The sequence below is a fragment of the Argopecten irradians genome, chromosome 11, assembly GCF_041381155.1.
Source record: "Argopecten irradians isolate NY chromosome 11, Ai_NY, whole genome shotgun sequence".
NCBI lineage: Eukaryota > Metazoa > Mollusca > Bivalvia > Pectinida > Pectinidae > Argopecten > Argopecten irradians.
Window position 1 is genome coordinate 35975218 of NC_091144.1, and position 13266 is coordinate 35988483.

General features: G+C 35.4%; 1 pseudogene; it reads right to left on the minus strand.

Moving 5' to 3' along the window:
* Positions 1-2588: 2588 nt before the first annotated feature.
* LOC138334602 (uncharacterized) lies at positions 2589-6261 on the minus strand (annotated as a pseudogene).
* Between the last annotated feature and the right edge of the window lie 7005 nt (positions 6262-13266).

Genomic DNA, 13266 nt, shown 5'->3' on the forward strand with positions numbered 1-13266 from the left:
CCGGTTAGACATTTCAAAGGAAATGCTACACTAATACAATATACACAGGCAACACAAATACATCATTGACACACATATATGTCAGTGGAAATCTTATTTCAATGTTTAAGGTCGACAAAAATCGCTCATGAAATATTTCACATTTTCGTTTTTGTTCGTTTGATAAATAAACGTCCAATTAACAACCAGGTTCATGCAAGTTGGCCTCCCATGTACGCAGGGTGTTGCGTATATGAAGAGACTGTGGTATATTAGTGTTGTGTCTTCTTGTATAGTGTGGAATTTTTGCCTTTTTTATAGTGCTATATTATATTACAATATATAAATCAATATGTTTAAACATACATTTTATAAATATTCACCTATGAGGATCTTTTAATTGTTTCTAGTTCTAATAACATACATATACAAAAGTATAAAAAATGTGCCCCGACCAGGAATAGAACCTGGGTCCCCGGTGTGAACAACTACGACTATTTTTTTAACATTTAAAGATGCTCCACCGCTGACAAACGGTATTTTTTCACTATCAAAACCAGGAGCAGACGATTTAGTATTTTTCTTCAGTTACAAAAGTTACTTACTTTACACCATTACCACCATTGAAAAGTTTGAGCTTCTGATTTTACTTATAGTTAAAAATATGAAAATTAATTTATTGCATCTCGAAAAAAATCCGTGTCACTATATCTTATATGGAAGGAAGTACTGATTGCGCATGCACCAAAGGCGAAATAAATTATTTTATATTTTTTTGTGTTAATTAGACATATATATTCATGATCAATCACCAATTATTGTTCAACTGATGAATATCATTTATGCTTTGTCGGCGGTGGAGCATCTTTAACAAAATATTATTTTAATGTCCCTGACATATGGCCGCAGGGGTCGGGGAAACTTTTGGGTCCTCACATTGCAACGGAATGGTTGTGAAAATCTGTATTACAATAATATTTATTTGTTTAAGGTAGATCATCCCTTCCAGTTTCCTCTCAGGGATTTCGGTCATTTTTTGATATTTTGATTTTAGGTATACCCTGGTCATAAAAAACCACATAAAAATAATATATCACCGGGTTATTTTTTTCCAGGGTTGCTTAGAGATATGTATTAACGACTTAATATTCTGGATTTTAAGGATCTTTAAATAATATTTCTTCCTTGTAACAACACTTAACATGTAAATCCAGTAAAAAATACGAAAAATAGAGGCCTAACCTCCAAATAATTGCAACAGAATTTGTTTTCTGCTTTTTGGGTTGGAGGATCTTAGTATTTTACCATGAAAAAGTCGCCAAAAATCATATGTTCGGAAAGTCGTTTTTTTCAACACCCGAAAAATAAGAAAATATAAAGAAATTACACTTTTGATCACTTTTAAAGTACAATGTCTGCTATTTTTGCAACACTTGAAATATGAAATCTGGTATATAGTAAGACAAACTTTAGGTTAGTACAAATAAGTTGAAATGATACAATAATTTCAGTCAATCCAAGAAATGAAGAAAGATGAAAACGTCTCAAAAATAGAATTTAGCTAGCATTACCGTTTTTGTTCTTTCTAGATGCAAACATTTATAAAATCTTACCCTGAACTATATCAGTTTATGTTTTATGCCTTAAAGAATTACATTTTCTTTTGATATTAATGCATGATCGATAATACATTAGCTAGAAAAAACCTAAATATTAACTTGTCAAGTTGACTGATCGTGCCAATGTGAATTGTTTTTATACTTAGATTTTTGGCAAACCACCCATTTTGGTAGTTAATATTTCATATTTATATATCAACTTATGTTTTTGGCAGTCTGTGCTGTCCTTATAACGTTTTTGCCATACATTAATTTTCTAGTATCTCATGATAACCATGTAAGTTGATATTTGGCTTCAATGTTGGCAAATTATGTAAATATCCCTATTTTTTCAGATTTTTGGGGGGTCAAGAAATACACTTTCCCAACTTTTTATTTGTGGCGACTTTTTTTCTTGTATAAAACAAAGTCAGATCTGTATGAAAAACAAAGAAAAAATTCTGTTGCAATTATTTTGGGGTAACACGTTATCTTTCCTGGACTATTTGGGGGGAGGGGTGTTCAAATCACCATGGCTATGATTTTCAAATTGATTTGGCCTATTCATACAACTGATTACAATAAGGTGCAATAGAAATTTTGTGATTATTTGATTTCAATAGTTAGAAGTTTGTTGGAGGAAAAGGAGGAGTGTATGTGTATGAAAATACCACAGCCATGGTAAAATAAACCCTTATCAAAGTTGCCATAGACATATGTAAAAAAACACCACATGAGACAAACTGTAACAGCAATATTTATTATAAAGTGAAAGTCTCTGCAACAATTAAGGTAGGACTGAATGTAACAACAACAAATATCATGTCCATTTGATAAATAAATTAAGTGTCAATAATAACAATCGCTTTTATTTATCTAATAATTCGTGAATAAAGTTTAACACACTTATCAAGACTGATAAACTTGCCAAATTACATTTTAGTATAGATAATAGCATAGTTCTTGATGAATTAACATTGTCTGCGTGAATAGCCATATTGGTAGGTTATATTACACACACAAGATACATGTGTGGATGTCGGCCCCATCACAAACACCAAGACATGCCTTGTGGCACATTCGGTTGCACCTTAAACATTGAAACATTTTCTATCTCCTGTGTTGTGACAAAACAGTAGGTCCCAGTTGTTTTTAAGTGGTTTGGCGAACTTAAGAAGTTGTCTAATGATATGTTTTCGGTACGCTACCACATGGCATTGCCTCATGATGCTTGCTGGTTTACCTAGTGATACGGCTTCAGCATTCTGAAACAGGATTGAATAAATGTAGTTTCAAATTACGTTTTTCTATGGTCTTGAAATTAAATGTATAGAATAATTACAGATAAATTTTGAAAAAAAAAAATAAAAAATTAAAAAACATAATAGTCAGGATTTGCCCATGCATAAATGTTTAGTCTCATTTAAAACAGGGATGCCTTGTCACTTTCAACATTTTTGTGGAATTTATCTATATGCATTTATATTGATATAAATAATTTATAATAATTATATACATTTATGAAGTATTTCCTTGGCACATGAAATACTTAAATGTTGCACATTAGATTCAAAGCTAACCATCAGTAGGAATACACCACAGGAGCTGCTGTCGTCTTGCTGACTCATTGCTTCCAAACCTCCATGCTGTTGGGGGCTCATTCAAGATTCCTTCTCTGGTCTCCATGAATTTTCTATGCAAATAATACTGTACATGGAGTAATAATAATGTTTAATCTTATGCACTTCCACAGTATGGTTTTCATAAAAAAAGAATCACATGAACCATAAACTTGCTAATATGCCTTGGATTGAGACCACTCTGAAGTAATAATTTTAGTGTGTTGTTTTTAGACATGTGTTTAAGCGATTGATCAAAAGCTGTTGTGGTACCTTTTTTAATACCGATATCATGCATATAACATACGATTTTTGATCAGAAAGTGGCACAGATGAAGGAGAAACATTATCTTTTTCAGGATATGAGATTCAAATTGAAATAAGTTAAATGGATGCAAACATAACAAAACATTGTGCCTGTAAATTGATTCTCTAAATATATTTTTGCTTAAATTGCATATCCATTGACGTTTTTAAATAATAAGTAATTGAAGGTAAAAACATTGTTCTGATGTGTTGTAAGCTTACCTCCAATGACCAACAAATCTTTTGGCTGTGGAGTTGTTCGGAAGTGAGTCGAACACACTGACAATTCCTGTTTTCATGTCAGCAACAAGCAAACGCCAGTGGTGCTGATGGCATATTGGCACAAGCACATGGTCATATTGATGGAGTGGGATCTGCAATAGTTAAAAATTCACTTTAAATGCAAGTAAGGATGCTTTTGTTTAATTTTGGCCTAAATAGGTTTTGAGAAGGCTATATATAACCAGTAATTATTTTCTGAAAAGATGTTCTGTGCATCTGAGGAGTTCTTTTTAATGAAGTGATATACTAATTTTGAGCATTATATAAAATAAGTTCCAAAACTCTTGGTTTGATTGGAAAGAATGACCTAAAAGTCGGGTATTATATTGTTGTTGACTATCTTTCATGGAAATATGTAGTTAAGATTTGACAGGCGTAAGATCAGATAAGCTTCAAGTACATTATATCATCTTTCATTCATATATAACAAAACACCTTTTTTCAGAATCAACATTGGATGATTAATTACCTTTGGATAAATCCATTTGAAATTTCCAGCTTCCCAGTGAACCGCAATGAAACTTGGGAGAACATAGTTTGCACTGCTATCTAACAGACCCAAGTAGGCATGGATTACCTATCAAGCAGAAGATACAAAATTACAAACAATATATCCACAAAATTATCAAGTAAAAAGTGTAATGTGTAGAATAAAATGCAATATGTCTGATAACTGGATATCCTATGTGAAAAATAACCTGAATTAGTACAGTACTAATAATGAATATATCAATTTTTCGATCTAGTGGTCTTATTTTAATGCATACCAACCTAAAATAAAATTTGACTTGTAATTCCATTCTTCTTCAATATTCCATGATACACTCCCAATACAAATACAATACTTTAGACTTAGTATTAGAGCATATCGTAGGGCAGCGTAGGAGTGGAATAACAAGTCTAATTTTAATTAGATTGTATGCATATAGATATGTTTTTGCAATTATTCGATTAAATTTATGTTTGAAAACATTAAAAAATATGCAGAAATTAATATCTTACAAATATAAAGTGGTTAACTTCTCATTTCACTTGCATGGAGTCTTAATATTTTATCGTTAAAGATACAATAATGTTGTCCATTTCAGACAACATTTATCTGATTTGGTAATTATTTAATCTACTGCTCATTCGACAGAATTATTATTTTCAAACTGAAACTGATGGAAACTTTTTTTCAGGAATTTTTAACATTTTGAATAAAAAGTAACCAAGTCGTTTATCCACTTCCCTGGCAGTAGTGTCCGCATATCAGAGGGGTCTAAAGTGACGCTCCCGACTGAAAACTTCTGTTTGGGTATCTGGAATCCATGAAAAGACTTCAGTGTTCCTTTTGAAATGGAATGTCACTCAATGTATCAAACACTGTTGAAAGTTCCATACCATCTCTCACAATGGCCATTAACACAGCAGATGCCAGCATCACAGTTGTTGGTGGATGAGTAAGTGGTATGGAATTTCCATGGTCAATAAACCATTGCAAAAGCTTGTCACCACATTCTTTAAGTAAAGAGGGAAACATTTGTTGATACTTGAAGTAGAAAGATAAGGATGCTGATTCCTGTGCTGCATACATCATCTTTTTGGGACTTTGTGGTAGTGGCATTCTCAAATTGTCACAATATATCAATATTTCTTGAATTGGTCCACTGGACAAGAAATTGTCAATAGTATTGTTTGATGGTACATGTGACTCCTTTGTTGGTCTTTTCTTGGCCGCTGAAGGAGATCTTGACACTGAGGTGGTCTTTGTCTTCCTGGCCGTTGAAGGAGCTCTTGGCACCGAGGTGGTCTTTGTCTGGCTGGTCGCTAAAGGAGATCTTGACACTGAGGTAGTCTTTGTCTGGCTGGTCGCTGAAGGAATTTACTTCATGCACGGATCTTCAAAATTATCTATATTTACCGATTAGCACACAGTTCACACATTTAGATTGGTACACGTCAAGTAAACACTCGGAAAGCTGACAGACGAAATATTTGCTGATATCCGAAGCGAGATATAATAGGTGGGTACGGAGAAATAAACTATGTTTGTCGGGATCCGGAAAGCGACGTTACAAACGTATGACGTTACAGAAGGGACGGTCTACGTTATTTTTTAGTTGTTTGATTAATTAATGTCCTATTAACAGCCAGGGTCATGTAAGGACGGCCTCCCATGTAGACTTACGTTAATTAATGAACGTCCTATTTGCAGTAAGGTCATGCAAGGACAGCCTCCCACTGGCTCCCAGGTGTTTTAATCAAATTGGAAAATCATTTAAGTACTTGTTAAGCATGCTGCCGAAGACAACAACCAACAACCCAATCCAATCGCGTTATTGGCGAACCAACAAACCCCTCCGTGTTAAAATGCACCAAGGAACGTGTAAGGACCTACGGATAGTCAGACGTGAAGCAAGAATGATAATAAAGTCGAGTAAGTGTACTATCTCAACGGAAACAGCATTCAGAAACACATCCATGGGAGTAACCATAGGCTTAAAATTAAAATTTGATGCTTTTCCTTTGCGAAAGATTAAGAAGTACGCAGTTTAAACGGGTGGTGTCATTCCAGTGCTCGTGTAACAGTTTCTACGAAATTAAGTGGTAGCTTAGATACTTTACGGATATTTCATCCCTTGTGATTCCGGATATTTATCTCTGCCGACTAAGTCAATGACGCACGCTTTGCCAGCTGAGTGACAAAGCTAAACTGTATTCACTTTGTACAAGCAACACCGACCCCGCTCCTATGTGTATATATTTGTACTACATCCAAACAACCTATTGGCAAAATCAGTTCCACTATACAAGAAGACATAACATGAATTTACCGCAATCTCCCAAAACACGCACCTCGCACAACATACACGCAACACACCGCATACATGGGAGGCCGTCCTTACATGACCATAGCTGTTAATAGGACGTTAATTAATCAAACAAACAAACAAACAAACAAACAAACAAACAAGGTATCTTTGTTTGATTAATTAACGTCCTATTAACAGTCAGGGTCACGTAAGGATGGTATCTCATGTATGCTGTGCGTAGCGTGTATGTAGTGCACAGTTCGTGTTTTTGGAGAAGGCGGTATATTCGTGTTGTGTCGTCGTTTATAAAGTGAAACTCTTACCCTTTTTATAGTGCTATATCACTGAAGCATGCTGCGCTAAAGACACCAAGCAACACATCCGATCTGGTCACATTATACTGACAACGGACGAACCAATCGTTCTATTCCCTGTATGCTGAGCGTTAAGCAGGAACAGAAACTACCACCTTTAATTAAATCTGGTGTGTCTCGGTTAGGGGGCAATAGTTCCACTATACAAGAAGCCACAACACGAACATACCGCAGTCTCCCAGTACACTCACCTCGCACAACATACACGCAACACACCGCATACATGGGAGGCCGTCCTTACATGACCATAGCTGTTAATAGGACGTTAATAAATCAAACAAACAAAGACAGAACTTAGAGCCTACCTCTCATGAGCGAGCACTCCAAAGAAAAGGCCAAAAGTCAAGGGAGACGTTAGGAAGGTGTCAAATGAGTCGTTAGAAAAGATACTTAGGAAGAATGGAAAAGATAAGATACTAAATTTAGTCGACTTTTACGATCATGCAATGGGGGCATCAGTTAAAATTCAAATGCTCCTTTTACATATACATTAATAAGTTTGTTTGTTTGTTTGATTATTGTAACGTCCTTTTAACAGCCAAGGTCATGTAATAATAAGGTATGGGCAATAACAGGTCCAACATGAGGACTATATGCACAAACAGATTTTATCATGGTGTTCATATCATGTTGAATAGTGTTTACTTAGAAGCATCCTCGATACTCCTGGGGTTCCAATCACTAACGATCTCTTCACCCCTGGACTATCTCATAGTTAAACTAGAGGCAACAGAACAGAAAAAGTAGTCTAGTCCTTTGATGCATATAAAAAGAGCCGAATAACGGTATACCAAGGTTGACCGTGTGGCTTTGAAGTTGAGTGTCACTCTCTCTGTAGTCTTCAAAAGAAATATTTGCTAGCTGTTCAGATTATTGTCTAATATGCCTTAAGTTTTACTTTGAGCTATCCCAGGGGTGCAGAGTAAGTGATAAGAACCCATGGAGTATCGGCGATGACTAAGAACGTGGTTGGTTCGTAAAGAATTGTTAAGACTAAGATGGTGTTGTAAAATCAACCAACGCCCCCGATTTTTTTTCAAGATGCTCCACCGCCGACAAATAGTATTTTTTCACTATCAAAAACAAGAGCAGACGATTTAGTATTTTTCTTCAGTTACAAAAATTACTTACTGTACACCATTACCACCATTGAAAAGTTTGAGCTTCTTATTCTACGTCAAGTTAAAAATATGAAAAATAATTATTTGCATCCCGAAAAAATTTCGACGCACTATATCCTATATGGAATGAAGTACTGATTGCACATGCACCAAAGGCGAAATGAAAATATATATATTACTTTTGTGTTAATTAGACATACATACATCCGATTGAACACCAATTACTGTTCAAACTAGAACACTGACACGTCAGAAAGGGCCCCGCTATGTGTCTGACGTGCTTAAGTGAAAAAGTAGTATTTTGACAACGAATTCTTCCGTGTTAGCTATATGTTGCTAATAAATAATTAATGTCAACATTAATTGGGAAACCGATGATGGTACATTATTATAATTCTTTGGAAAAAGTCTTCCAAGTATTTAACTTGAATCCTGATTCCAAGCTAACATTACATTAAGAGCATACAATTAACTCAAATGCCCCTTTGAAACAAGGTAAACCTCATAGTTTGCTGAAGAAACACATAACAAATGTGAAAGGAAGGGAATAAAGGTCTTGCTCAAATATTTTAATCATGTAAAAGTTTTTTATCCATAAGAGTTGTATCTGCAAATAAACTCTGTGGAATGGTATATCTAATCATATCATGTAGCCATTTTGATTCAAATCATATTGACTTTAATTAATATATTAAGCAATGAATAATTTTATTTATTATGTCATAACAAATTGTTAATAAGTCCAAAAATGGAAAATGTCAACTTTTGATGCAGTGACCCCATGATCTTACCTTTGGTCAGTCAAACCTTTGGTGAGTTGACTTCTTGTTTAATTCTGAACAACTCTGCTTCATTATAAATGTTGTAGCAAAATGTTCATGAGAAAATAATTTTTTTTAAATTTGACCTTGACCTTTGACTTAGTAACCTTGGCCCATGACCTTACCTTTGGACAGTCAACTCCTTGTTTAATTCTGAACAACTTTGCATCATAATGTTATAACAAAATGTTTATCAGTTAAGAGCAACAACATTGTGATTTTTTTAAATGTTAAAATCCAAGATGGCCGATTTTTTAATTTAATTTCAGCCTGAAAAATTACCAAGCAGATCTAGGATGGATGGGGAATCATCATGTAAAATATGGGGAAAATACTCCACTCCCTTCCATCATTAATGTGCAAAAGAAAAAAAACGGACAGACGGACGGACGGACGGACAGACAGACAGACAGACAGACAGACAGACGGACGGACGGACGGATTACTGTTCAAATAATGAATATCATTTATGCTCTGTCGGCGTTGGAGCATCTTTAAATTGTGCTGTGTTAATGGTTTAAGTGCAGTTTTTAATGTGTGATTTTGATTTTTTTTTGTCTTTATGAGGTTATCTCGCAATACTCTGGGTATGTGGCAAGGGGGCACCTTTTGAACATATTTTTTTTACGTGATACGTGCCGTATTTGAACAAAAAAATCAACGTGTTATTTTTTCTTCATTAATTTCTTCATTGAAAACCAAAGTTTTAATGAATTCAGCTGTGGAAATCATTTAAATGGCTCAATTACCTTATAAACGTTAGTTACAACACAGAAAGTATCTATTTTGAAATTATTGTTTTTCATGCCTTTTGTATGTTTAGTTGGAAATATAGCTAGAAATAACTTAATATACTCCATAACTAATAACACTGCTAAAATGTTAATTAGAATTGTAGACCAAAATCTGGCTACATGTAATTATAATTTTTTACGGTACTGCTAAAATTCATTTTCAGCTCTTATTTGTACATGTAAAATCAAAACCTTAACATTCAAAGTACAATAATCATCAAAATGTTAGTAACTTTGGGTGATGAATACGATATTAAAAGCTCATCTTGATCCGTGAGTATTAAAAATAAGGCACATGTAACGTTTAAGCTAATAAAATTCATTCTTTATTTCATATTTATTTATAATGGCTTTTGCTTGTTTGAATTACAAATTGATTTTTCAAGCAAAGTTGCCCATTTTGTTAAGTTTGTTTTTGTTTGTTTGATTAATTAACGTCCTATTCACAGCTACATTATATGGTCATGTAAGGACGGTCTCCCGTGTATGCTTTGTTGCATGTATGTTGTGCGGGGTGCGTGTTTTGGAAGACTGCGGTATATTCATGTTGTGTCTCCTTGTATAGTGGTACTGTTGCCCATTTTATAGTGTTATATCAATGAAGCATGCCGCCGAAAACACCAAGCAACACACCCCACCCGGTCACATTATACTGACAACGGGCGAACCAGTCGTCCCACTCCTTGTACACTGAGCGCCAAGCGCGAGCAGAAACTACCACTTTTATAGACCTCCGTGTATTTTGTTAAGGAAGTGTTCACATTAGGTTCGACATACTTAGTAGCTCTTTTCTAGCTATTTACATTTAGTTTTATTAAATGTACGTTCTCTTAACAGCCAGGGTCATTTAAGGATGGATGTGGTGTTGTGTGTGTCCTGTGAGAAGTGAAAGAAGCGATTTCTACGACATTGCGGTACATTCGTGTTGTGTCATCTTGTATAGTGCAACTCTTGTCCTTTTTACAGTGCTATATCACTGAAGCATGCAACCGAAGACTCAAAGTAACACGCCCCATACGGTCACGTTATCGTGACAAAGGGTAAACCAGTCGTCCACCTCCGGGTATGCTGAGCATTAGGCAGGAGCAGAAACTACCACTTTAATAGACTATAGTGTGTCTCGGTCAAGGGACGGAACCCCGCCAAAAGTGAGGCGATGTCAAGGGAGACGTCAGAAAAAAAGAAAGTTATTTAGGAAGATGAGAAAAGATAAGATTAAATTCAGTTGCCTATTACGATCATGCACTAGGGGCAACAGGTACATTTTTAACGCCCTTCCTGCAGAACCAGGAACACGATTCATTTTCGCATTTGGTTATATTCGCGTCTGTCTCGTGGTATTTCACGTTTTGTTTGCTTCATTTTTTCCAGAGATATATTTTTCCTGGTCATATTTGTCCGTTTGTATGTCGTTATCGCGTTGCTACGGAGACCATAAGTTTTATTGAACCTCGTTTCTGTGGTTGCACGAAGGGAGTGATTTCTGAAGTAACCTATGAAGCCCGGAGTCTCCATGATCGTTGTTACAACTTCGGTAAGTTTATCGATAGAGTAAACCAGGAACTGTCGCCAGAGTGACCGGCTGATAAAATCCTCCGTCTGCATTTAGTCATACCTCTCCATTAATAGGGGACATTGCAGAACCCTATACAGTTTAATCAACTCCCCTTTATCACACGGTTCTGTCTATAAGTAGGGATATAAGATTGTCACCTATTGAACGGAGTGGTTATAAGGATCTATATTTTAATCAGATTGTCTAAACTACTTTGGTGGTTTAGGGGGAGTTCGCCGGACAAATTTGTGTCTATAGACAGACAGACGGAGAGTCCTATTCCAATATACACCGCATTAACTAGCGGGGCAGTAATTAGTATTGGTCGAGCTTTTCATTTTATTTTATTTCCGAGTCACAAGAATTCGCCTTCCACTTGTGGTATAAACCAAGACCGTCAATACTTTTTTCCCGTTGTTTGTTTGAAACAAATGTTGTCGGTACCCGACGACGGATGCAGCTTTGATGTGCGTTTCTCATATATGAAAATCGACCCTATTCGATCGTAACTTACGGAGTTATTGCCCTTTGCAATAATAATTATTGAACCTTGTGAACGCGATAAATTAAGTAAATATTAACAGAGCTTTTGCATGTAACATTAGAAATATCTCGGATGAGTTAGAAAATCCTCTTGATTCGACGATAATTTACGGAGTTATTGCCCTTTGCACTAATATTTATTATTGGACCTGTCCTGTTTCTCTTCTTCCTAACTGACTTTATATTCCCTAATGTCTCCCTTGGCACCGCCTCACTTTTGGCCTTGAGATGAACATTCGCCCCTGTGAGGAAGGCTCTTGGTTCTGCCCCCTTGCCGAGACAGACCAAAGTCTTTAAAAGTGGTAGTTTCTGCTCCTGCTTAGCGCTTAGCATACGGGGAGTGAGACGACTGGTTCGCCCGTTGTCAGTATAATGTGACCGGGTGGGGTGTGTTGCTTGGTATCTTCGGTTGCATGCTTCAGTGATATAGCACTATAAAAAGGGCAATAATTCCACTATACAAGAAGACACAACATGAATATACCGCAGTCTCCCAAAACACGCACTTTGCAAAACATACTTGGAGGCCATCCTTACATGATCATAGCTATTATAGGACGTTTATTAATCAAACAAACAAACAAAGAATACTATAACTTGAATAAATATGCTTTCAGCTTCATGAAACTTTGTAACTAAACTCAAATTGGAAAGATCTCAGATAATTACGAAAAGCGACCTGTCTGGATAGTAACTTACGAAGTTATTGGCCTTTGCAATTATAATAATTGCATCTTGTGAACATAACTTGAATAAATATGCACTCAGCTTCATGAAACTTTGTATTTAGACTAGAATTGGAGAAATATCTGAAGTTCGAAAATCGACCTGAGTAGATTGTAACTTACGAAGTTATTGCCCTTTGCAATTATAATTATTGAATCTTGTGAATACTGTTAATGAAACTTTGTATAAAGACCTATTAAATGTATGTTCCTATTTCGTGAACAAAAGACATCAGTTAGCTAGTAAATTACATGACCAATTTGTATCAAATACCAGGTGACCGTTAAGGCCCATGGGTCTCTTGTTTTTCTTTCTTGCTAGAAGCCATTTCAACGTATTTAAAATACGCTATGTTTAATATTATAACAATCACTTGTGAAATTGGAACTCTCATTTTTTGCATTCAGATGGCAAGTAGCCTGACGGTTGGTTTTTAATACAAACGGTATGAAAACAATGATCAAGTAAAAGCGGTGTTTTAAACTAACCGATTTGAAGTTAAAGATGATCCACCGCTGACAAATGGCATTTTTCACCATCAAAAACAGGAGCAGACGATTTAGTAGTTTTCTTCAGTTACAAAAGTGTCTTAATGTACACCATTACCACCATTGAAAAGTTTGAGCTTCTAATTTTACATGAAGTTAAAGATATGGAAAATAATTAATTGCGTCCCGAAAAAAATCCGTGGCACTAAATCCTATATGGAATGAAGTATTGATTGCGTATGCATCGAAGGCGAAATGAATTATT